The sequence below is a fragment of the Desmodus rotundus genome, chromosome 1 (assembly GCF_022682495.2).
Source record: "Desmodus rotundus isolate HL8 chromosome 1, HLdesRot8A.1, whole genome shotgun sequence".
Classification (NCBI taxonomy): domain Eukaryota; kingdom Metazoa; phylum Chordata; class Mammalia; order Chiroptera; family Phyllostomidae; genus Desmodus; species Desmodus rotundus.
Window position 1 is genome coordinate 76,890,605 of NC_071387.1, and position 24,335 is coordinate 76,914,939.

Here is a 24,335-nt window from a genome sequence, read left to right on the forward strand (position 1 = left end):
AATTGGTAGCATTAATTTGACTTAAGCCTTGAAAGATGAGTAGATTTTGAACATTTCAGAATTGGATAGACCATACACCAAAAAGATACAACTGAACAGAGGAAAACAATGTATTTCATTTATATATAGAATAATAAAATTAGATGGAGAAGAAAGGGAGGGAAGGAGGAAAGAAAATAAAATTAGTGAATCTGTAGTATAATTTCAGTCAAATAGTTTTAAAAAGATGGAAAGTCATATTAGGCAACATCACATGACTCTTTGAATGACAGAGCAAGAAGAACCTTAAGAGTTTTGCCATTAGTGACTTTAGATTTAACAACTTTTGGCTAATTTCTGGTGGACTGTTTATCCTGTGTTTTCCTGATGTTTGTTCCTTGTCCACATGAAGAATCAAACCAAGACGTGTCAGTTTGTCACGATTGTAACTGCCACAATTTGGCCTATTTTCTTTGACTGTCATGTCAAAACTTAAGAAACATGGATTTACTTTATAAATGTACACTTAAAATGAAAGAAGTGAAAAACATGGAATTTATAGTTTTCACATTCTCATACATCTTGTAGTTCAACAACAGCTTGTTTTTTTGAAACATTTGCTCCACACTGAACTGACAGCCAGTCTTCAAAGTGCAATTCTTCCTAAGTAAGGACAGTTCAACATCTTTCTCCTTTTGGCAAGGAATCAACAGTGCATTAAATTCTAGAATGTGCATTCTGTTAAGACAACATTTTATTGTATTAATTTCTTTTTATAATACCTGTGATACACAAGAATGAGGGGATGTCTTCTGTCTTAAAGTAGGCAAAGCTGATAGATCTAATCTATTTTTATAAATGTATGATCCTGTTCCTAGTTTTCCCTAACCCTGAAAATTCTAGAAAACCCAGAGATTATGAAGATGCTGTATTAGAATTTCTCTGTGTGTGCCTTAAACTAGGAAGAAAAAAGTTCACTAGTGTGATAAATAAGACAAAAAATTGAGATACTTGTTTTTTTCTTGCTGAATTAGGAGTTATGGGGAAAGGAAAGAGAACAGTCTAGCCTTTGCTATTGAATCACTTGTAGTATGGGGCAGAGAGTAGAGGTACAGTTAACAGACTCTTAGTGTTTTAGGAGCTGTCCTGAATTAAAACCCCACTCAGGTCATTGTTAGGTAAGAGAAATTGTTTGAGGCAGGAGCAGTATAGAGGGTGACTCTTTAACGTCAAAGCTAGAGCAAAACAAAACTGGGTCATATGGAATTTTAAGGAACTAGTGACAGAAAAAAAAAAAAAAGGAAGACAATCATTACCCCACTGTGAAGTGCTGCTACTATATCCACCTTAGATACCTGGGAGATGGTGTGGACCGGGAGTTACACAAGGACTCTGAACCAGTGTCTGACTGGTAAGGTTGTTAAATAACTGGGAATATCACACTGGTCACACCGCTTTACTTTCACACTCCCTTGTGAGCATGATGAGAAGGCGATGGAATCATCCACTTGCAGAACAATGTGCACCGTATTACAGATAAAAGAAATTAAAGAGTTGTCTAAAATGAAACTAAAGATTTATTAAAACTGTAGGTTGATTATACTATGCCCACATATAAGACTCTCATTTTTTAAAAATTCCTTTTCAATCCTCATGTTAGTTAAGAAACTTCCCTTCTAAAGTTTTATTTCACTGATTATAGGTCTTCATTTTCTCCCATGAAAATGCATATAAATGGGTCAATAGTTTATTAGTTTCTGGGCAATATATTGATCCTTTTATTTCATATTTTCTGTTGTCTTTGTTTGTATTCTAACATACTCTTTTCTCCTTAAATAACATTTTGCTGGAGTAAACTAATATGCTCTAACAAGGAGTTCAATTATATCTGAGCTGAATAATAGTTCAGGCAGTTTATCTACTTTAACTCAAAGTGAACCTGAACTTAAAGCTGTTCAAACTGCTGATGAAAAAAATACTTATATCCTTCTCTGGTTACTCATTAAAACCAAGAGCAAATATTTTTTTTTAAATCATAATTAGAAATTTATAATTATTAACCTCATCAGAATTCCCAGATAGTGAACATGACTATTAATGTCATAATATCCTAAAAATTAAGGTTCTATTAAAGAATCCAGAGTGCTTCATAGATTAATTTTTTTTAATCTTAAATTGGGGTGGAGGGATGGGGAGAAAAGGCATACAACTGTAATTGAATAACAATAAAAAAAAATCTTAAATTGGCAAATCGGGGGGGATGGTGGGGGTGGGGGAGGGAGGTGGGTTCAGCTGAGGTGGGGGGGAGGGAAGGGGAGAAAAAGCATACAACTGTAATTGAATAACAATAAAAATTGAAAAAAATCTTAAATTGGAAATGAATTACAAAAATTATAAGGAAATAATTTCTGGAATTGAATACTATATTTCCAATTTTTTTTTTAGAAAATGAATTTTATACAAAGATAAAAAATGATACATTAAGTTTTAGTTCTGGTGATGGTAGCATATCTTCTTTCAGAGTAATAGTCCTTTGGCAATTGAATACTTGGCAATTGAATTTGAGTTACTGAATAGGAAACAAAAGCAGGCAAACACTACATGGGATCAGACCCAGTAAAAAAGGAACCACTCTCACAAAATTCAAATTTATATGGATTTTCCCCTGAGGAAACCATAACGTTTATGAAGTATTCTGCCTACAGGATTCAAATCAAGACCCACAGTCTGATTGGCTTCCTAAACCACAGGAGACTGGGGCTGCCTAAGTGGTTGGGTATCATGACTGGACAAATCAAGAAAAGGACAGAGTCATCATGAAGGAACCCCCAACTCTGTGTAAAAACTTCAACTAAATACTTCACTAACCCCTGACACCACACACAGGCAAGACTTTAGAGTGCAAGGAAAAACAATATATAGAAGGGTGAAAGAGCTGACCAGAGATTAAAATTACTGTATTACAGGGAAGGCAGTCTCCTCAAGTAAACATAGTTTAGAAAATAGCTCTTGTCTTTAATTAAAACATCAAAGAGCCCTGTCTGAGGAGCAAAAATATGTATTCTTAGACTATGGGATTCACTGTTGGATTATGGGGATTAATTGTAGGATTATGGACAAATTGAAATAGAACCACTCTAAATTTAAAAAATATATATGCAAACCTACAGGAGCCCAAGGTGACCTCCTAAGAGTTACTGCCAGAAGAATCAAACAGAGGCAGGGTTTCTATAATACATTAATAGAAGGTTCAGTATATTATCCAAAGTTATCATCCATCTGGAAAAACAAGGAAAAATGAACCATGGGCAAGGAAAATACTAGTCAGTAGGCAAAAAATCCACAAGTTATAAAGTTAAAATTAGCACAGAAGGATATGGAAATGATCATGCTAAATACGAGGGGAGGCCCCCAAAATACGGAATTATCTTCTGGGAGGTGGGCAGTGCGTAGTATAGGCCTCTCCTGAGAGGTGAGTGTTCTAGGAACCCATCTGTATAGTGTACCAGCCAGCATTGTTGTGAGAGACTGGTTAAGCTTCCGTGAATTTTTTTTTGAAGACTCTTTCATCAGGTTTGCCCATTTCTTGATGGGTGATTTATGAGTGCACCTGCCCACGTTGCACTGAGTATCCAGCAGTTTTTGACCAAAATGACAGCATGATCCCCATGCCCCACCTACTCTATTCACCCAATCTCACCCCGAGTGACTTTTTTGTTGTTGTTTAACTCCCTGGATGAAAAATGTTCTTAAGAGAAAATATTTTGCCAATGTGGAATGAGGACACAAAAAATGGTAGAAGCACTAAAAAGCATCACAAATCAATGAGTTAAAAAATTGTTTAGAGCAGTGGAAAGAAGTCTCAATAGGTGTATTGCATCACGTGGAAAGTACTTTGCAGATGACTGGTTTAAACACATAAGAATAAATGCACAATTTTTTATAAATAAATTACACTTTTGGGTCTTGTCTCATAAAGAGTTTAAAAAAGAATGAGTAAACTAGGTGAGTAAATAGAAAATTTAAGGAGATATCTAGGATCTGTAAAAAAAAATGGACAACTTAGCATTGAAAACTAAAATTTCATAATGCTCTCCAGCTCTTTCTTTCTCTCTGCTGTGTAGAATTCCATTGTGTAAATGTACCATAGTTTTTTGATCCACTCACTTACTGATGGGATAATCAACAAAAGAAAAATGCAAACAAAATATAATCAGAGACATTGAAGTTAAGAACAATGTAACAATAGCCAGAGGGGAGTGGGGAGGGGATAGTGGGGAGAGGGGTTTTAAGGAACTACTATAAAGGACACATGGACAAAATCAAGGGGAAGGGTGGAGGTGGGGCAGGGAGGTGAGATTGGCTGGGGTGGGGTGGAGGGGCAGGGAGAAAATGCAGACAACTGTAATTGAACAACAATAAAAATTTTAAAAAATCCTAAAATTTCAAAAATCTTAAGTCACCGATAAGATTAATATCATAGCGGACATAACAGAAAAAAGGAAAATCAATATATAAGATAGTATAGACAAATAATATATACTTAGTTAAATTAAAAATCCAAAAAGGAGCAGAAAAAAATTAAGAAGATAGAAAAAGATATATCACAAAAGTAAAAATAGGAAAACTGTTGTGTTAATATAAGTTCAAAATAAATTTCCACTTGAGGAGTATTACAATAAATATAATTTCATAATATTAGAGAGTCAATTAATTAAGAAGGCATGACAAGTTAAACAGGCATTGTAGGGGTAAAAAAACAGCATTCATTATTCATGATGGCCAAGACATGAAAACAACCTAACTGTCCCATGATAGAGGACTGGATAAAAAAGATGTGGTCCATATATATGAGTATATAATGGAATACTACTCAGTCATAAGAAATAATGAAATCCTACCATTTGGGACAATGTGGATGGATCTTGAGAATATCATGCTAAGAGAAGTCAATCAGATAGACAAAGTCAAAGAACCATATGATTTAACTCATATGTAAGATATAAAACTAAAAGCAACTAATGAACAAACAAAAACAGGCAATGGTATGGTGGTTACCGAAGGGAAGCAGGTGGGAGAGTAGAAAAGGGTAAAGGGGGCCAAGTTTATGAGGACAGAAGGAGATTGACTTTGGGTGGTGGGCACACAATGTGATATACTGATGCTGTATTATAGAAATATATGCTTGCAACCTATATAATTTTAGTTACCAATGATACCTCAAAAATTAATAATTTTTTTCTCTAGTTAAAATAGGGAACAGACTTTCCTTCTCTTAGAACATTTACTTCAGAAAACTTGTAATTGTGAATTTTTTTCTCTGCACCCTTTGAGAAGTATGCACATCTTCTAAAAAGATAAATAAACATCTTGCCAGCTTTAGAACCAAGGAATCTCTTCCCCAAAGACCTGAGAACCACCTGAAAAGATAACCATCAAGAAAGTTAGTACTCTGTCTCACAGTCTCATTGGGAGAGTAAGAGCCTAGCTTCAGCTGGCTCCAAGTCAGACACCTATGATCTGTCATAAAAATAGAAGAAATTCATTTTTCTTTAGATAAATGCAATAAGTGCTGCCTAAATAACAAATGAATTTAGGATAAACTACATGTGACAAAAGGTGCTATCAAGTCCCCTTTCTTGAATTAGAGCTTATCTTGAAAACATGTGTGATACAGGTTGTGTCTGCTTGACCATATAAAAGGAGGAGAATGGTTTCTGTCCTTGCACTCTCTTTAGTATAGTGCTGGTAATGCACATCACATTCTGGATTAATGCTTACTCAGTAATAAGTCTCTTTCCTTTTTCTTTGACTTTTGTGAAGGGGTTTGGTAGATTTTCAAAAGATTTTGCTTTAAACTATGTTTCCCCAGATGTATGCATCTCATAACAGAGCTCCAAAATACATGCCACAAAACTGGCAGGACTGAATGTATTAATAGAGAAATCCATAGTCATGTTTTGATATTTTTAACTTTGCTCCTTTATGTTTGGTAGAAAATTGACAAATTACCGATAAATGCTATACCTGATTTGAAAAATACTGTGAAACAAAATGATTAAATTAATATAAATAAAATATGATTGATATTTTAAAACATTGTGTCAAGTAATCACAGTGCATAGTTTCCAAATGCCACTGGGATATAAGGTGAGCTATAACATCCTCTCAGTAAATTATTTCACACATTGAACTACAAAGTATGTTTCCTGACAAAACTCTAATATAATTGAAAATAAATAAAAATATTTCTAGAAAAGCGCAAAATTTGGAAATTAAGCAATACATATTTAAAAACTTAAGAATCAACAGGACATTTAAAAATTTGTGGTTCTAAAAGGGAAATGTATATTTTATACTCTTATAATGGAAAAAAGTATTAAATCTATTATTTAAATATCAATGTTAAAAGACAAAGAGACAAATTAAAAACAAAAAAATAAAAAAGAAATAACAATAAATATAGAAATTAATAAATTAGGAAACAGAAAAAATATTTAAAAATGAACATAGCTACAATTTCATCTCTTGTAAAGTTTAAGAACATGTATAAACATCTAAATAGAATAATCCTGAAGAGAAATAAAATATATTGTGATATAAAAAATGAGAGCCAGGATATCATGACATACCATACAGACACTCAAAAGGCTAATAGAATCATTATTAACAAACATTATAATACATTTTATAATTACATGCAATTAACAAATTCTTTCATATAATTATTCAGCAAAATTAATACAAGTTTTAGAAATATTGTCTCTTTTCAGGCCTGTTTGAATGAAAATGTCCATGATCCTAGTCATCAAACCATCTTTGTTGCTATGAGTCCTAAAGTCTTCATCTATGATCCTATGATCACAAAGTTTATTTATATACTTAAGTATTACATATTTTATTTTACTAATGATAGCCTATTCATATTTATTCCCTCCCAGCTTATTACAATCTTATTAAAAGCCTTAAGTTTGGTATTTACCTTTTTCTTTTAGAATATGATTTTAGAATCTATATACCTTTAATATTCTGAGGTCTTAAACACCTAAGTGATAGTCATTCTGACAGGTGTAAGGTGATATCTCATTGTGTTTTTAATTTACGTTTCTTTGATGACTAATGATGTTGAGCATGTTGTCATATGTCTATTGGCCATCCCTATGTCCTCTTTGGAAGAATGGCTATTCACTTATGTGCATTTTTTATTTTAATTTTTTATATTTTTTAAATTTTTATTTATATTTTAGTGCTGAGTTGAATGATTTCTTTATAAATTTTGGATATTAACCCCTTATCTGATGTGTCATTAGCAAATATGTTTTCCCCTTCACTAGGTCTTTTCCTTTTTCAGTGCAAAATCTTTTTATTTTGATGTAATCTGGTTTATTTTTCTTTTTTTCCTTGTCCAACAGATATATTTAAAAAAACATATTGCTAAGAGAAATGTCGGAGACTTTACTGTCTATATTTTCTTTCAGGAATTTTATGGTTTTGAATCTTACATTTACATCCTTAATCCATTTTGACTTTATTCTTGTCTATGTGGGTTAAAACGTGGCCTACTTTTGTTTTTGTTTTGTTTTGTTTTGCATGTATCTGTCCAATTTTCACAACACCATTTATTGAATAGACTGTCTTTACCCCACTGTATGTTCTTGTCTCCACTGTCAAATGTCAGAATGACTATTGTCAGTAAATCAACAGATAACGAGTGCTGGTAAGGATGTGGAGCAAAGGAAATCTTCATGCACTGTTGGTGAGAATGCAAGATGGTGAAGCCACTGTGGAAAAGAGTAGGGAGGGTCCTCAAAAAATTAAAAATGGAAATGCCTTTTGACACAATGATTCCACTTCTGGGAATTTATTTGAAGAAACCTGAAACATTAATTTGAATGAATATATGTGCCCCTATGTTCATAGTAGCCTTATTTACAGTAGCCAAGATTGGAAAGAAGCCCATGTGCTAATCAGTAGATGGCAATATTACCCTGTATGATAGTACAGATGTATCTGGAGAGCATTATAGTAAGTGAAATAAGCCAGTCCGAGAAAGACACGTACTATATGATATTAATCATATGTGGAATCTAATGAACAAAATGAAATAACAAGCAAAATAGATAAAGACTCATAGATAGAGCAGCCTGACAGCTGTCGAGGGGACAGGGTAGAATTATGGAGGAAAAAAAAAAACAAGAAAAGAAAAAACTTGTGGACACAGACAACAGTGTGGTGATTGCCAGGCAGCAGGAGGAAGTTAAAAGAGGGTGTGGGCATGGTAAATACTGATAGACAAAGACTTGGGTTGGTGGACACACAATACAGTGTGCAAATAATGTGTTGTAGATTTTGCACCTGAAACTGATATAATTTTGTTAACCAGTGTCACTCCAATAAAGTCAATGAAAAGGAAAAATTAAAATGATATTGCTGGAGTCTATAGGGTTTTTTACAAACCCCTACACATTTACACAATGGAATACTATTCAGCAGAAAGAAAGGAGTTCCTACCCTTCTCAACAGCGTGGATGGAACTGGAGAGTATTATGCTAAGCGAAATGTGCCAGGCGGTGAAAAACAAATATCATATGATCTCACCTATAAGTGGAACCTAATCAACAGAAAAAATAAGGAAGCAAAATATAATGGGAGACATTGAAATAAAGAACAAACTGACAGTAACCAGAGGGGAGGAGGGAAGGTGATAATGGGGGAAAGAACAGGGACGGTTGTCACGGCACATGTATGAAGGACCCATGGACAAACCAAAGTGGGGTACGATTGAGGTTGGGAGGTGGGAGTCAGTGGGGTGGGGAAGAGCGGTGGGGAGAAAATGGAGACAACTGTACTTGAACAACAATAAAAAAATGAGAAAAATATGAAATTGAAATATAAATTTCAGAAGAGACAGAGACATGATATTCTGTGTGTAAAGCAACAGATGCACTCTGGAGAAATAAGAGCCACATTACTATAAAATTCTGAATCAATACCTTCTCTTGATATAAACTCATGAGCAAAAATGGAATATTATGTCTCAATTGGTTTGGCAGTGTTTTCTGGCATTAAATTATATGACCCATCGGGGGAAAAGCCAGCTTATTTACATAGTCACCCCCTTAGATAGAAACTCAAAAGTGGCAGAAATGATTACCCGTAAGTGTTATTTGTCCGAAAACTCTATTAAACAAATCTGATTAGGATATAGTCTTTCAACACTATTTCTGTAACACATGGTAATAGAAAATAAAACCTTCAAACTCCTCAAATTAGCATAATCTTTAGTGCATTAAATATAGAGTTTCCCTAACTGGGTAATAAATAATGAAATTTTTAAATCTTATAATTACCTATTTAGTAAAAAATTAAACCTCATTTGAGTCAGTAAAAAACAAATCACATTGTGAAGCAAAAAATATGATTCCATTCCATTCATTATTTCAAGAGCCTAGTAACTCAACATTAGGTTTTGGCTACAGCAGGAAATCCCCCAATTTAACTGTACACCATCAAAACTACAAATAGGAGAGACCCAAAAATGCAGATGAGTAAGTGGAAGCTACACTAATTTCCTCCCAGAACAAAACTAGAATTACAACTAAATTATAGAAAAAACATCCTGAACAACCAACTGAACACTAGCTGGAGAGAAGCCTTATAACCACAGACAGATGGAAGAAGCCACATCACCACAACATGACTGGCAGGGAGTACAGAAGCACAAGAAGGTTGGCTGGGCTCCCACAGGTGGGAGCTAAAGTTCCAGAGGGATATTTTGGAGGTTGGTGGGGTCCCCCTAAGAAGTGTGGACACTAACCCCCAAGCTGGGCTCCCCAGCCTATAGCAACAGAACCAGGAAAGAAACTGAAATAACATATAGCTATGAAAAGCAGCGGGGTTTCTGTCCACCAGGGAGAGATGGCTGGAGACACAGAGAGCTTCTTAAAATGCCAATGCACAAAATTCCATTTGCAGCCACTTACCCTGGAATCCAGCAGAGGGAGGGCAGAATGGACTAGAGTTGTGTAAGGAGAGTCTGGGGGTGGCTCTTGGACGAGAACTGCAGATCAGCTACTAGGATCCCTGAGTGAGTCACTCCACATACTGCAGAGGTCATCTTTCTCAGGCAGAGCACTCTTCTCTGAATAGCATCAACCTAAGGAAAAGCAATAGCCCTGCCCAGAGGAATTACTCTGCCCAACCCTGTGGTGCTTAAGCCCTTCTTCTGCTGAGGAGTATGGCTGGAAGACATTCCCTGATTAATCCTACAGAAATCCTGTAGGCAGAGTCAGATCTCTGGAACCTCTGAGACTATAGCTGACCTTCCTCCAGGCCTGGTGCTGATAAAAGCCAGCCTTGGTGAACAGCCTGGTTCTTTCTGTACTCACCCTAGCTCAACAGAGGGAGCTACAGGTATTGAACACTAATAACTCCAACAGGTTGCCCTGGGCCAGTCACAGGCAGTATCTGACATAATTCTGCACCAAGTCTTGCAGATCTACCTAATACATGTAAACAAACACTGTGGGGCGGGGTGGGGGGGGAGCATGAAAGGCTCCATCCCTTCTCCCAGCCGCTGTGGATGAGAATAAGTCTACCAAGACACGATCTGCTTGGGGAGGGAAGTCTGGCCACTCTCTCAGAGGAGAAAGGTCTCAAGCCTCTCTCTCAATGGGCTTTAATGGAGTTTAGCTTGCATAAGGATGCATATCAAAGAAAGGAGGTATGGTTTACAGACAACATTTCTGGGATCACGGGGGTCCTTTTGAGTCAGGGTCTGGTAAACAGGGTGATGCCAATCTGCTGTAAAACCTTGGGAAACAAACTTATTTTGTGCTTGGATCTTTAACATTTAAATTGAGGGCATTCTTAGCAAAGGAGGCATCACAGGATTTTAAGCATGCTTTATTAAGCCTGATTGACCACAGAAGCTGTTGTCCCTGCACAGGGCTGCACCCCTCTTCAACATTGTTTCAGGCCTGAATCAGTTGGGGGAAGCAAGGCAGCCAAGAGATTAGGAGAGTTTTTACAGATAGAATGAGGACTCAGGCTATGACAAAGCTGAGGGTGAGGGTCCTTTGTCCTTCCTCCACAATCCCCTAAGTCCTTCCCTGATGGCTCCATCATGACTGTACCTGTCTTAGGTTGTTCCTTCCTTGAGGAATCTTACCCATCACTGACTATCCAGCCATCCTCCAGGGGCCAAGCAGGGTGAAGTAAATGGGACAGAGGCTTCGCCCCTGCTGGGAGGATAAGGTTTGTCTCCTTAGTGGCTTATGGTCCCAAGGTTCCCTAGCCGTGGAGCCTTTTCACCTGTCCACAGGGTTATAGCTCCTGAAGCCAGGCAGGATGGTTCCCAACAAAACACAAAGAGGTAGTCACAATAGGAAGTCAAAGAAACAAACCCCAAATAAAAGAACAAAGAAATTCTCCAGAAGAACTAGATGAAATGGAAGCAAGCAAAATATCAGATAGAGAGTTAGGGTAATGATTAACAGGATACTCAACAGCATGAAAAAAGACATAGAAACCATTAAAAGGACCAGCCAGAAATAAAGAATGCAATATATGAAATAAACAATACCCTGGAGGGAATAAACAGTAGGTTAGATGGAGTAGAGGATCAAATCAGTGATTCAGAAGACAAGGTAGAGAAAAACACCCAAACAGAGAAATAAAAAGAAAAAAAAAATTTAAAAATGAGAGCTTAAGAAACCTTTGAGACAACTTGAATCATAACAACATCTGCATCATGGGAATACCAAAAGGAGAGCAAGCAAGGTGTCAAGATCTGTTTGAAGAAATAATGACCAAAAACTTCCCTAATCTGGTGAAGGAAAAAGACATACAATTCCAGGAAGCTCAGAGAATCCCAAACTAGTTAGATCCGAAGAGGCCTACACAAAGATACATCATAATTAAAATGGCAAGGCCTAAAGATAAGGAGACAACCCTAAAAGCTGAAAGACAGGAGCAGATAGTTACCTACAAATGAGCACCAATTAGGCTGTCATCTGATTTCTAAACAGAAACATTTCAGTCCAGAAGAGAGTGGTGTGAAATACTCAAGGTGATTAAAAGGAAGGACCTATAACCAAACCTACTTTACTCAGCAAGGCTGTCATTTAAAATTGACGAGAAATAAAGAGCTCCCCAGATAAGAAAAAGCTAAAGGTTTTGTTAACACCAAACCAGTACTACCAATAAATGATAAGGAGCTTCGTTTAAAAGATGAAGAAAAAGAGAGCAAAAAACCAAAAATAGCCTAACAATAAAATGGCACTAAATACATATCTATCAATAATTACTTTAAATATATATGGCTTCAATGAACCAACCAAAATATAGTACCTGAATGAATAATAAAACAACCATATATGCTGCCTGTAAGAGACTCACCTCAGATTGAAAAATACACACAGACTAAAATTAAAAGGATAGAAAAAGATATTTCATGCAAATGGAAAGGAAAATAAAAAAGCTGGGGAAGCCATACTTATATCTGATAAAATATACTTTAAAACCAAATCTATAGAATCTATAGTAATAGACAAGGAAAGATACAAAATAATGATAAAGGGGTTAATCTCACAAGAGAAATAACCCTACTAAATATTTATGCACCCAACATAGGAGCACCTAAATATGTGAAGCAAATCTTGATGGACATAAAGGGAGAGACTGTCAGATACACAGTCATAGTCAGGGATTTTAACACTCCTTTGACTTCAGAGGATAGATCTTCCAGACAGAAAATCAACAAGGAGACAGCTACTTTAAGTGACACACTGGATCAAATGGATTTAATTGGTATCTTCAGAGCATTTCACCCCAAAACAGCAGAATATATATATTTTTCAAATGTGCATGGAACATTTTCTAGGATAGACCACGTTACGACATAAAACATCTTTATAAATTTAAGAAGATTCAAATCACATCAAGCATATTCTCTGACCACAATGCTATGAAACTATACATTAATCACAAGAAGAACACGAAAAACCACACAAAGACATGGAAGCTAAATAACATGTTATTAAACAATGAATGGGTCAGTGAATTAAAGAAAGAAATCAAAAGACACCTTGAAACAAACAAAAATGAGAACACAACAATCCAAAACTTCTGGGGCACTGAGAAAGCAATCCTAAGAGGAAAATTTGTAGCATTACAGGCTTATCTCAAAAAAGAAGGAAAAGCTCAAATAAACAATCTAAGTTTACACTTAAAGAAACTTGAAAAAGAACAACATACAAAGCCCAAAGTGAGTAGAAGGAACCAAATATAAAGATCAGGGCACATAAACGAAACAGAGTCTAAAAAAAATGATGCAAAAGATCAATGAATCCAAGAGCTGGTTCTTTGAAAGGATAAACAAGATTGACACACGTTTAACCAGACTCACCAAGAAAAAAAGAGAGAGGACCCAAATATATAAAATCAGCAATAAGGAAGGAGAAATAACAACTGACACCAAAGAAATACAAAGGATTATTAGAAAATATTATGAACAACTACATGGTGACACATGAAGCAACTTTGACAAAATGGATAAATTCCTGGACATATACAATCTTCCAAAACTAAATCAGGAGGAATCAGAGAATCTGAATAGACAGATTACACATAGTGAAATTGAAGCACTAATCAAAAACTCCAAACAAACAAAAGCCCTGGACTGGATGGCTTCATAGGTGAATTTTGCCAAGTCACATTAATAAGATTAATCTAACAAGAGAAATAACCCTTCTCAAACTATTCGGAGAACAAACTTGACTCCTTCTCAAACTATTTCAAGAGGAAGGAAGACTCTCAAGCTGATTTTACAAAGTCAGGATCATCCTAATTCCAAAACCAGATAAGGCACTAAATAACAAGAAAATCGCAGGCCAATATCCCTGATGAAAATAGATGCTAAAATTCTCAACAAAATATTAACAAACCAAATACAGCAATGACTCAAAAAGATCATACATGATAATCAAGTGGGATTTATTCTGGGAATGTAAGATTGGTACAATATCACAGATCATTAAATGTGATTTATCACATAACAAAAATGAAGGAGAAAACCCACATAATCACATCAATTGATGCAGAAAAAGCATTTGATAAAATCCAGCACCCATTTATAATAAAAACTCTTAGCAAAGTGGCCATGATATATGACAAACCCACTGCCGGCCTCACACTCATTGGGCAAAAACTATAAGGATTCCCCTCAAGATCAGGAGCAAGAGGGGGATGACTTGTTTTCACCTCCTTATTCAACATAGTAATGCAAGTCATAGCCACAGCAATCAGACAAGAAGAAGTAAATGTCATCCAAATTGGAAAGGAAGAAGTAAAAGTGTTTTTTTTCTATTTTATTTTTAAATATATAATCTTTGTTATATGTTTTAGCCCCCTTATACCCTCTTCCACCCAGGAATCACCACCCTGTTATCCATGTCCATAAGTCCTTTTTCTTTTTTGCTCAATCCCTCCACCTCCTAACCTCCCTCTCCTCACTAGCTGTCATATCTATGAGTAAAAATGCCTTTATTGCAGAGGACACGATGCTGTCCATAGAGAACTCCAAAGATTCCACCAAGAAGCTACTAGAGTTGATCAATGAATTCAGCAAAGTAGCAGGATACAAAATTAATATCCAGAAATCAGTTGCATTTTTATATGCCAATAACAAACTAACAGAAAGGGAAATTAAGAAAACAATCCCACTGTCAATTACTTCAAGAAGAATAAAATACCTAGGAATAAACCTAACCAAGGAAGTACAATACCTGTACTCAGAAAATTATTAGACACTAAGGAAAGAAATTAAGATGCAAAAGTGGAAGCACATATTGTGTTCATGGATAGGAAGAATTAACATCATTAAAATGTCCATACTACCCAAAGCAATCCATAGATTCAATGCAATTCCTATCAAGTTTCCAAAGATGTATTTCACAGAACTAGAACGAATATTTCAAAAGGTCCCTCAAAGATACAGCAATCTTGAGAAAGAACAAAGTTGGAGAAATCACGCTATCTAACATCAAACTATATCATAAGGCCATAGTAATCAAAACAGAATGGTACTGGCATAGAAACATACACATAGATCAATGAAGCAGAACAGATAGCCTAGAAATAAACCCATACTTTATATTCAATTGATAATTGACAAGAAGCAAGCACATACAATAGGCTAAAGAGAGTTTATAAATGGTGTTGGGAAAATTAGACAGACACATGCAGAAAAATGAAACTAGACTACCTTCTTATACCACATATAAGAATGAATTCAAAATGGACCAAAGATTTAAATGTTATACCTGAAACCATAAAAATCCTAAGAAAAAACAAAGGCAGCAAAATCTCAAACATAATTTCTAGCAATATTTTATTTGATACATTGCCCCAGGCAAGGGAAACAAAAGAAAAAAAATAGGACTATATCAAACTAAAATTTTTTTGCACAGCAAAGGAAGACATCAACAAAGTACAAAGACAACCCACAAAATGGGAAAGCATATTTGTCAATACACCTGATAAGGGGTTAATATACAAAATTTATAAAGAACTTGCAAATCTCAACACTCCCCCCCAAAAAAAGCCCAGCCAGTTAAAAAATGGGCAAACTTCTCCAAAGAGGACATACACATGAACAATAGACATATGAAAAGATGCTCGACATCACTAAATATCAGAGAAATGCAAATTAAAACCATAATGAGATATCTCAAACTTATCAGAATGACTATCTTCACTAAAGGAACAAACAGCAAGTGCTAGCAAGGATGTGGAGAGAGGGGAACACTTTTGAACTTTTGGTGGGAACACAGATTGGTGCAGCCACTTTAGAAAGCAAAGATAACCTCAGCAAATTAAAAGTGTAACTGCCTTTTGACCCAATGATCCCACTTCTGGGAATATATCTGAAGGAACCCTAAACACTAATTTGAAAGATCATAAGCACCCTTATGTTCACTGCAGTGTTGTTTACAATCACCAAGATATGGAAGCAGCCCAAGTGTCCATCAGTAGATGAGTGGATAAAACAACTATGGGACATATACACCATGGAATACTACTGGGCCATAGAAAGGGAGAAAGTTTTACCTTTTGTGACAGCATGGGTGGACCTGGAGAACAAACATTATGCTAAGTGAAATAAGCCAGTCAGAAAAAGGCAAATACCATATGATTTCACTCATATGTGGAATCGAATGTACAAAATGAACTAACAAGCAAAATAAAGGCAGACTCACAGATAGAGAGCAGGATGACAACTAGTGGGTGGGGAGAGCAAGGGGTGAAAGGATTGAGCAAATAGGAAAAAGGACTCATGGACAGGACAGCAGTGTGGTGATTGCAGGGGGTAGGGGGTTATAAAGGGACTAATTGGTAAAGGAAAAAATAAGATAAAAAAGTAAAGAAACTCTACAAATTATTTCTCACATTTACTTTCTAAATAATACTCATGACTGAATAATTATGGATGGTATTAAAAATCTCCTAAATAAAAAATTATTTTCTAATAACTCACATATAGCAGTAAGAAGTTTCATAGTCAGCTCCTAGTTACATCCTATTACACAGGGTGGCTGAAATGCACTTTTAGCTTGGGTTAAAACATAAAATGAATAGGCATAGGTAAATCAGCTTTTGATGGAATGGAGGGATATGTATTAACTTTCAGGTGTAATATCTATGGTGCATTTATTCTCAAAAACAGGTGGTGACGAGAAAATGATGTATTCATTAAACAAACATGGCAGTGATATGGATATTACATTTCCAGACACTGCTTTTTGAAAAGTATATTATATTTTTACAGTCATATCTCATAATTTTGTGTATATTATATATTTAATTTATTATGTATTGACAGTAATTTAATTGACATATTTAGTCAATAAAGTGAGATAGAGACAAAATTAAAGAAATAGGTAAAAGCAGAATGTGTATACTGGAAGTGTAGGTGAAAAACCTTCAACAACAGATTTTCTTCTGGGAGTGGAGTGGCTGTATAATTTAGATTTAACTAGTGGGTTCCACATCCCTTGGAGATTTACCTTCTTTTTTAAAGAATCTTGAAGATTTTTGATCTTAGAAGAGTGTATGCAGAAAGTAGTGGCAGTAGTAAAATTAACAAGGCACTCTCCACATGGAGTGTCTCCAGTCCAAAGCAATAATGGTGAAAAGAAAGGACGTGATTGTCATAATGATCAGAAAACATGACTCAGCTCACGGCTGAAGACAATTCCTCATGTTAGTTCTCCACGCAGTTGTCTTAAAATTGATTCAGTGAGCAGCTGTAGTGTAAAACTGGGCATAATTATAGTAAAAGTGGAAAGGTGCTTCTGAAATTGCTACAACGCTCATTGGTTGAAGAAAAGAAGAGCTGTTAGATTCATAATTAGACATTATTCTAAAACAACCTAAAACTGCTCTAAAATGAAGTATTTAAATAAAGAAATATAATTAATAAGCTAAGCAAGGAGAGAATATGGAAACATATATTCAATTAAACTAGACAAAGAAAAAAAGAAAAGGAACAAGTGCAACGAAGAAACTATTGTGAACCTGCAGATATTAATCTATGGCAATAGTACAGTAAATAAGAATGGTGTACACAGAGCAATTCAAAGGCAAAGATTTCTACAATGGATTAAAAAACAAGGCCTAAGTATGTGTTATCTATAAGAAATTCACTTTAAATATGGATATAGATAGGATATAAGTAAAGTGATGAAAAAAGATATACCTTGATAACATTAATAAATACTTGAGCCAAATTAAAATACAGTTTACTAAAATCTGTGGGAGCAAGTGAAGGCTGTGAACAGAAGAAAATTGATATCATTAAACACATACATTGGAAAATATAAAAGTTAAAAAATAAATAATCCAAGCCTCAATTTTGCGAAGAGTAAGAAGAGCAAACTTTACTTAGAGAGGCAAAAATAAACTTATAAAGGAGAAGAAATCAATGAAATTGAAAACAAGAAAACAATTGGGGGAATCATCAAAATTAAAACCTGATTCTTTCAAGAGATAAATAAAATCAAGACACCTACAGTTAGGCTAACCAATAAATAAATAAATAAGTGAATAAATAAATAAGAGAGAAAACACAAATTACCAATGCCAAAATGAAAGAGGGTTGATTCCTACTAACGCTATAAACATTCTGAAACAAAATGGGGGGCGGAATACCATGAACACTATGCACGCAAATTTGGTAACTTGGATGATATAAACCAATTCCTTGAAAGCACAAAGTACCAAAAAGTATACAAGGAGAATTATTATGGAGGTAGAACAATATTATTTTCTACATCCAAAGAATATGGTAAAAAAAAAGGAAGACTAAATTATAGATAATAAGATTTTTTAAAATTTTAATGGAAGTATAAGATATAAAAACATTAAGAAACTTACTCCATTGACTTTATGGCTCCAGTGTTTACTACCTGATTTACTAGTGGCTATCATTGACTAAAAAATAAAATACAAGTGAGAGTTCTTGTAATAGAAGTTAGTGTGTTTATAAAGGTCTTTATTTTATTATAAAGTACCCACTATTGCCATTAATTGACAAATATTTTATACAAGAAGTTTATACATTTAATTTCCTAAGAGCAAACAGTGTTCCATAATCTTAAAATCAGTGCTTGACATGGTTCAGACTGTTTCTGAGACTACAAAAATCAAAGTGAAGCAGGACTACTGATAAAATATTTTTAGAAAAAAAAGCAACACTCAGTATGTATTAAGATCTATTGTTTGACATATATTATGTATGAATCAATAAGCTCATTGTTATATAGAAATTGGAATGGTGTCTTAGACTATATTTCTTTAATTGTCACAATTCTGAAAAGAAGGTACAATCATTTTAGACAGGAGAAAACTCAGAATCAGAGATTAAGTAACTTTTTCAAGGATACTTAGCAAGTGAGGAGGAAAGATAATATTACAATGTATTTTTATGTAACTTACAATTATAAGCTCTTTATAAGCTCTTTCTAATGCATAATTTTAGCAGAGATAATTTAAGTGCTCTATTCCTCTTATATCTAGATAGTTACTTACAGGTAAAGCAATCTTTGAGTAAAAGTGTTCTTGTTTAAAACTCAAAGCCATCAATCTTTGGCATAATTTTCTGATTTCTTTTAGTTCAAAACTCAAGTATTTTTCAGATTCAAATCAAATATATATTTTAGATATATTAATGTATATCAAGTGGAATATTATTATACTTACTATAGTTTTAATTTTTTAGCAGCTTTAAATAATTTGAATTTCATAAATGAATATTTATGAAATTATATGTTTACAAGACTATTGTTAAATAGTTTCTGTTTACAACTGAGTAGTATGGTTAAATACTTACCTAGAGGGAAAATGTCTGTTCCTTCCATTTTTACAGTTTATGTCAAGAAACATCTTTTCCTTCTTTCTACAGAACCATGCTGGTCAATAAAAGCCACTAGCCACGCATGCACACATCACTATTGCACACTTAAAATGTAGCTAGTCTGAACTGAAATATGTGGTCATTGTAAAATACATAGCCAATTATGAAGGCTTGGCATGGAAGAGAAATAGCAGCAACATTTTAATATTATTTGTAATTGAAATGATAATATTGTGGATAGATTGGTTAACTTAAGTGACTTTTTGATATTAATGATACTTGTTTTTTTCTATTACTGCAAATCTGGCCACTAGAATTTTTTAATTGAATACATAGTATGCTGAGGTACATAAATGTTCAATAATATGTTCTAATGCCTTCTTATACACATGAATATATACACTCTAGACCATGTTATAACATTTATGCATGCATATTACATCTCAATTATAATACTTGCATCTTCAACATATTTATATTTATTAAAATCCAAATTTAATTTCGGTACTTTTAAGACTGCTTCCAAACAAACAAAAATTTTATTTATTTATTTATTTATTTATTTATTTTTATTCAATTAAAATTGTCTGCATTTTCTCCCTATCCCTCCACCCCGCCCCAACCAAACCCACTTCCCTCCCCCGCCTCCACCCTCCCCCTTGATTTGGTCCATGTGTCCTTTATAGTAGCCCCTGTAATCCCCTCTACCCACTGTCCCCTCTCCACCCTCTCTGGCTATTGTTCGATGGTTCTTAACTTTAATGTCTCTGGTTTTACGTTGTTTGCTTTCTTCTTTTGTTGATTATGTTCCAGTTAAAGGTAAGATCATATGGTATTTGTCCCTCACCATCTGGCTTATTTCACTTAGCATAATGCTCTCCAGTTCCATCCATGCTGTTGCAAAGGGTATAAGCTCCTTCTTTCTCTCTGCTGCATAGAATTGAATTGTGTAAATGTACCAAAGTGTTTTGATCCACTCATTTGCTGATGGGCACTTAGGTTGATTCCAGTACTTGGCTATTGTAAATTGTGCTGCTATGAGCATTAAGGTGCATAGGTGCTTTTGGATTGGTGTTTCAGGGTCCACAGGGTATAATCTCAGCAGTGGAATTGCTGGGTCAAAGGGTAATTCCATTTTTAGTTTCCTGAGGAAATTCCATACTGTTTTCCACAGTGGCCTCACCAGTTCCCACCATCAGTGCACTAGGGTTCCCTTTTTTCCACATCCTCTCCAACATTTGTTTGTTGATTTGTTTATGTTGGCCACTCTAACCAGTGTGAGATGGTACCTCATTGTGGTTTTATTTTGCATCTCTCTGATGACTAGTAATGCTGAGCATCTTTTCATATGTCTCTGGGCCCTCTGTATGTCTTCCTTGGAGAAGTGTCTGTTCAAGTCCTTTGCCCATTTTTTAATTGGGTTTTTTGTCTTCCTGGAGTGGAGTCCTGTGAGTTCTTTATATATTTTAAAGATCAGGACCTTGTCTGAGGTGTCAATGCCAAATATGTTTCCCATACTGCTAGTTGTGTTTTTATTTTAATGCTGGTTTTTCTTTAGCCATGCAGAAGCTTGTTATTTTGATGAGGTCCCATTTGTTTATTCTTTCCTTTATGTCCCTTGCTTTAGGGGACATGTCTGTGAGGATGTTGCTGCGTGGAATGTCTGAGATTTTCCTGCCAATGTTTTCCTCGAGGACTTTTATGGTGTTACGGCTTATATTTAAGTCTTTTATCCATCTTGAGTTTATTTTTGTGTATGGCATAAGTTGGTGATCGAGTTTCATTTTTTTGCAGGTAGCTGTCCACATCTCCCAACACCATCTGTTGAAGAGGCTGTTTTTGCTCCATTTTATGCTCCTGCCTCCTTTGTCAAATATTAATTGACCGTAAAGGCTTGAGTTTATTTCTGGGCTCTCTGTTCTGTTCCATTGGTCTATGTGCCTGTTTTTATGCCAGTACCAGGCTGTTTTGATTACAGTGGCCTTGTAATACAGTTTGATATCAGGTATTGTGATCCCTCCTGCTTTGTTCTTCTTTCTCAAAATTGCTGCAGCTATTCAGGGTCATTTATGGTTCCATATGAATTTCTGAAATGCTTGTTCTATATCTGTGAAATATGTCATGGGTACTTTAATAGGGATTGCATTGAATCCATTAATCACTTTGGGTAGTATGGCCATTTTGATGATGTTAATTATTCCAATCCATGAGCATGGTACATGCTTCCATTTGTTTGTGTCTTCCTTATTTCTTCCTTCAATGTTGTGTAGTTTTCTGAGTACAGGTCTTTTACCTCCTTGGTTAAGTTTATTCCTAGGTGCTTTATTTTTCTTGTTGCTCTATCAAATGGGATTTTTTTCCTGATTTCTCTTTCTGCAGTTTCATTGTTGGTATACAGGAATGCCTTTCATTTCTGAGTATTGACTTTGTATCCAGCTGTTTTATTAAGTCGAGTAGTTTTTTGGTGGAGTCTATAGGATTTTCCATGTACACTATCATGTCATTTGCAAACAGTGACAGTTTCATTTCCTCCTTTGAATTTCGATGTCTTTTATTTCTCTTTCTTGTCTGATTGCTGTGGCTAGGACTTCCAATATTATGTTGAATAGGAGTGGTGAGAGAGGGCATCCTTGTCTTGTTCCTGATCTTAGTGGGAAAGCTCTAAGTTTTTGTCCATTGAGTATGATGTTGGCTGTAGGTTTCTCATATATGGCCTTTATTATGTTGAGGAATGCTCCCTCTATTCCCACTTTGCTGAGTGTTTTTATCAGAAATGGGTGCTGTATCTTATCAAATGCTTTTTCGGCCTCTATTGATATGATAACATGGTTTTTATCTTTGCTTTTGTTTATGTGGTATGTTATGTTTATTAATTTGTGAATATTGTACCATCCTTGCATCCCTGGGACGAATCCCACTTGATCATGGTGTATGATCTTTTTTACCTATTCCTGGATGCAGTTTGCCAATATTTTATTGAGGATTTTAGCATCTATATTCACCAGCAATATTGGCCTGAAGTTTCCTTTCTTTGTTATGTCTTCATCTGGTTTTGGGATTAGGATGATACTATCTTCATAAAAAGAGTTTGGGAGTCTTCCATCTTCTTGAATTTTTAAAAATAATCTGTGGAGGATGGGGGTTAGCTCACCCTTAAATGCTCTGTAGAATTCTCCTGTGAAACCATCTGGTCCAGGGCTTTTGTGTGTCGGAAGCTTTTTGATTATTGTTTCGATTTCATCAGGTGTTATTGGTCTTTTCAGGCTTTCTGCTTCTTCTTCATTGAGTTTTGGAAGGTTATATTTTTCTAGAAATTTGTTCATTTCATCTAGGTTTTCACCTTTCTTGGCGTATAGTTCTTCATACTAATTTCTTACAATCCTTTGTATTTTGGTGGTGTCAGTTGTAGTCTCTCCTCTTTCATTTCTGATTGTGTTTATTTGGGTCCTCTCTCTTTTTTTTCTTGATGAGCCTGCTTAAGGGCTTGTCAATTTTGTTTATCTTTTCGTAGAACCAGCTCTTGGATTCATTGATCCTTACAATTGTGCTTTTAGTCTCTATGTCATTTAATTCTGCTCTGATCTTGGTTATTTCCTTCCTTCTACTTGCTCTGGGTTGTCTTTGTTGTTGTTCCTCAAGTTCTTGTAGGTGTATGGTTAGGTTGTTTATTTGAGCTGCTTTTATTCTTTTTAGGTAGGCCTGTAATCACTATAAACTTCCCTCTCAGGACTGCCTTTGCTGTGTCCAATAGGTTTTGGATTGTTGTGAGTTCATTTTCATTTCTTTCCAGAAACTTTTTGATTTCTTCCCTAATCTCATTTTTCACCCATTCATTGTTTAAGAGCATGTTATTCAGTCTCCATGTGTTTGAGTGTTTGGGGGTTTGTTCCTTGAGATTTGTTTCCGGTTTCAGTCCCTTGTGGTCAGAGAAAATGCTTGATATGATTTCAATTTTCTTGAACTTGTTGAGGCTTGCTTTGTTTCCTATCATGTGGTCTATCATTGAAAATGTTCCATATGCATTTGAAAAGAATGTGTACTTCGCTTCTTTGAGATGAAAGACTCTATATATATCAGTTAAGTCCATTTCATCTAGGGCATTGTTCAATGCCACAGTATCTTTGTTGATAGTTGGTTTGGAAGATTTGTCCATCTTTGACAGTGGGGTGTTAAAATCCCCTACTATAATTGCGTTGCTGTCAATATCTTTCTTGAAGTCCTCCAAGATTTTCTTTATGTATTTGGGTGCTCCTATTTTGGGAGTATATATATTTACAATGTTTATGTCTTCTTGGTGGATTCTTCCTTTGAGTATTTTGAAGTAACCTTCTGGGTCTCTCTTAATGGGCCTTCTTTTGAAGTCTATTTTGTCTGATATGAGTACTGCTACCCCGGCTTTTTTTCCCCTGTCCATTTGCTTGGAAAATTTGTTTCCAGCCCTTCACTTTCAGTCTGTGTAGGTCTTCTGTCCTCAGGTGGATCTCTTGTAGGCAGCATATGTGTGGGTCATGCTTTCTTATCCATTCAGCTATTCTATGTCTTTTGATTGGAGCATTTAATACATTTACACTTAAGGTTATTATTGATAGGTACTTATTCATTACCAATTTTTTGTACCTGTGTTCTTCTCTCTCTCTCTCTTTTCCTTCCTTTCCTTACAGCAACCCCTTTAGCATCTGTTGCAGAGCTGGTTTGGTGGAGGTATATTCTTTTAGATTTCTTTTGTCTGGGAAACTCCTTATTTGGCCTGCTATCTTGATTGAGAGCCGTGCGGGGTAAAGTAGTCCTGGTTGCAGGCCTCTGGTTCTCATTACTTGGAATATTTTTTGCCATTCTCTTCTGGCTTGGAGCATTTCCATTGAGAAGTCAGTTGCTATCCTTATTGGGGCTCCCTTGTATGTTACTTCCTGTTTCTCCCTTGCTGCCTTTAAGATCCTCTCTT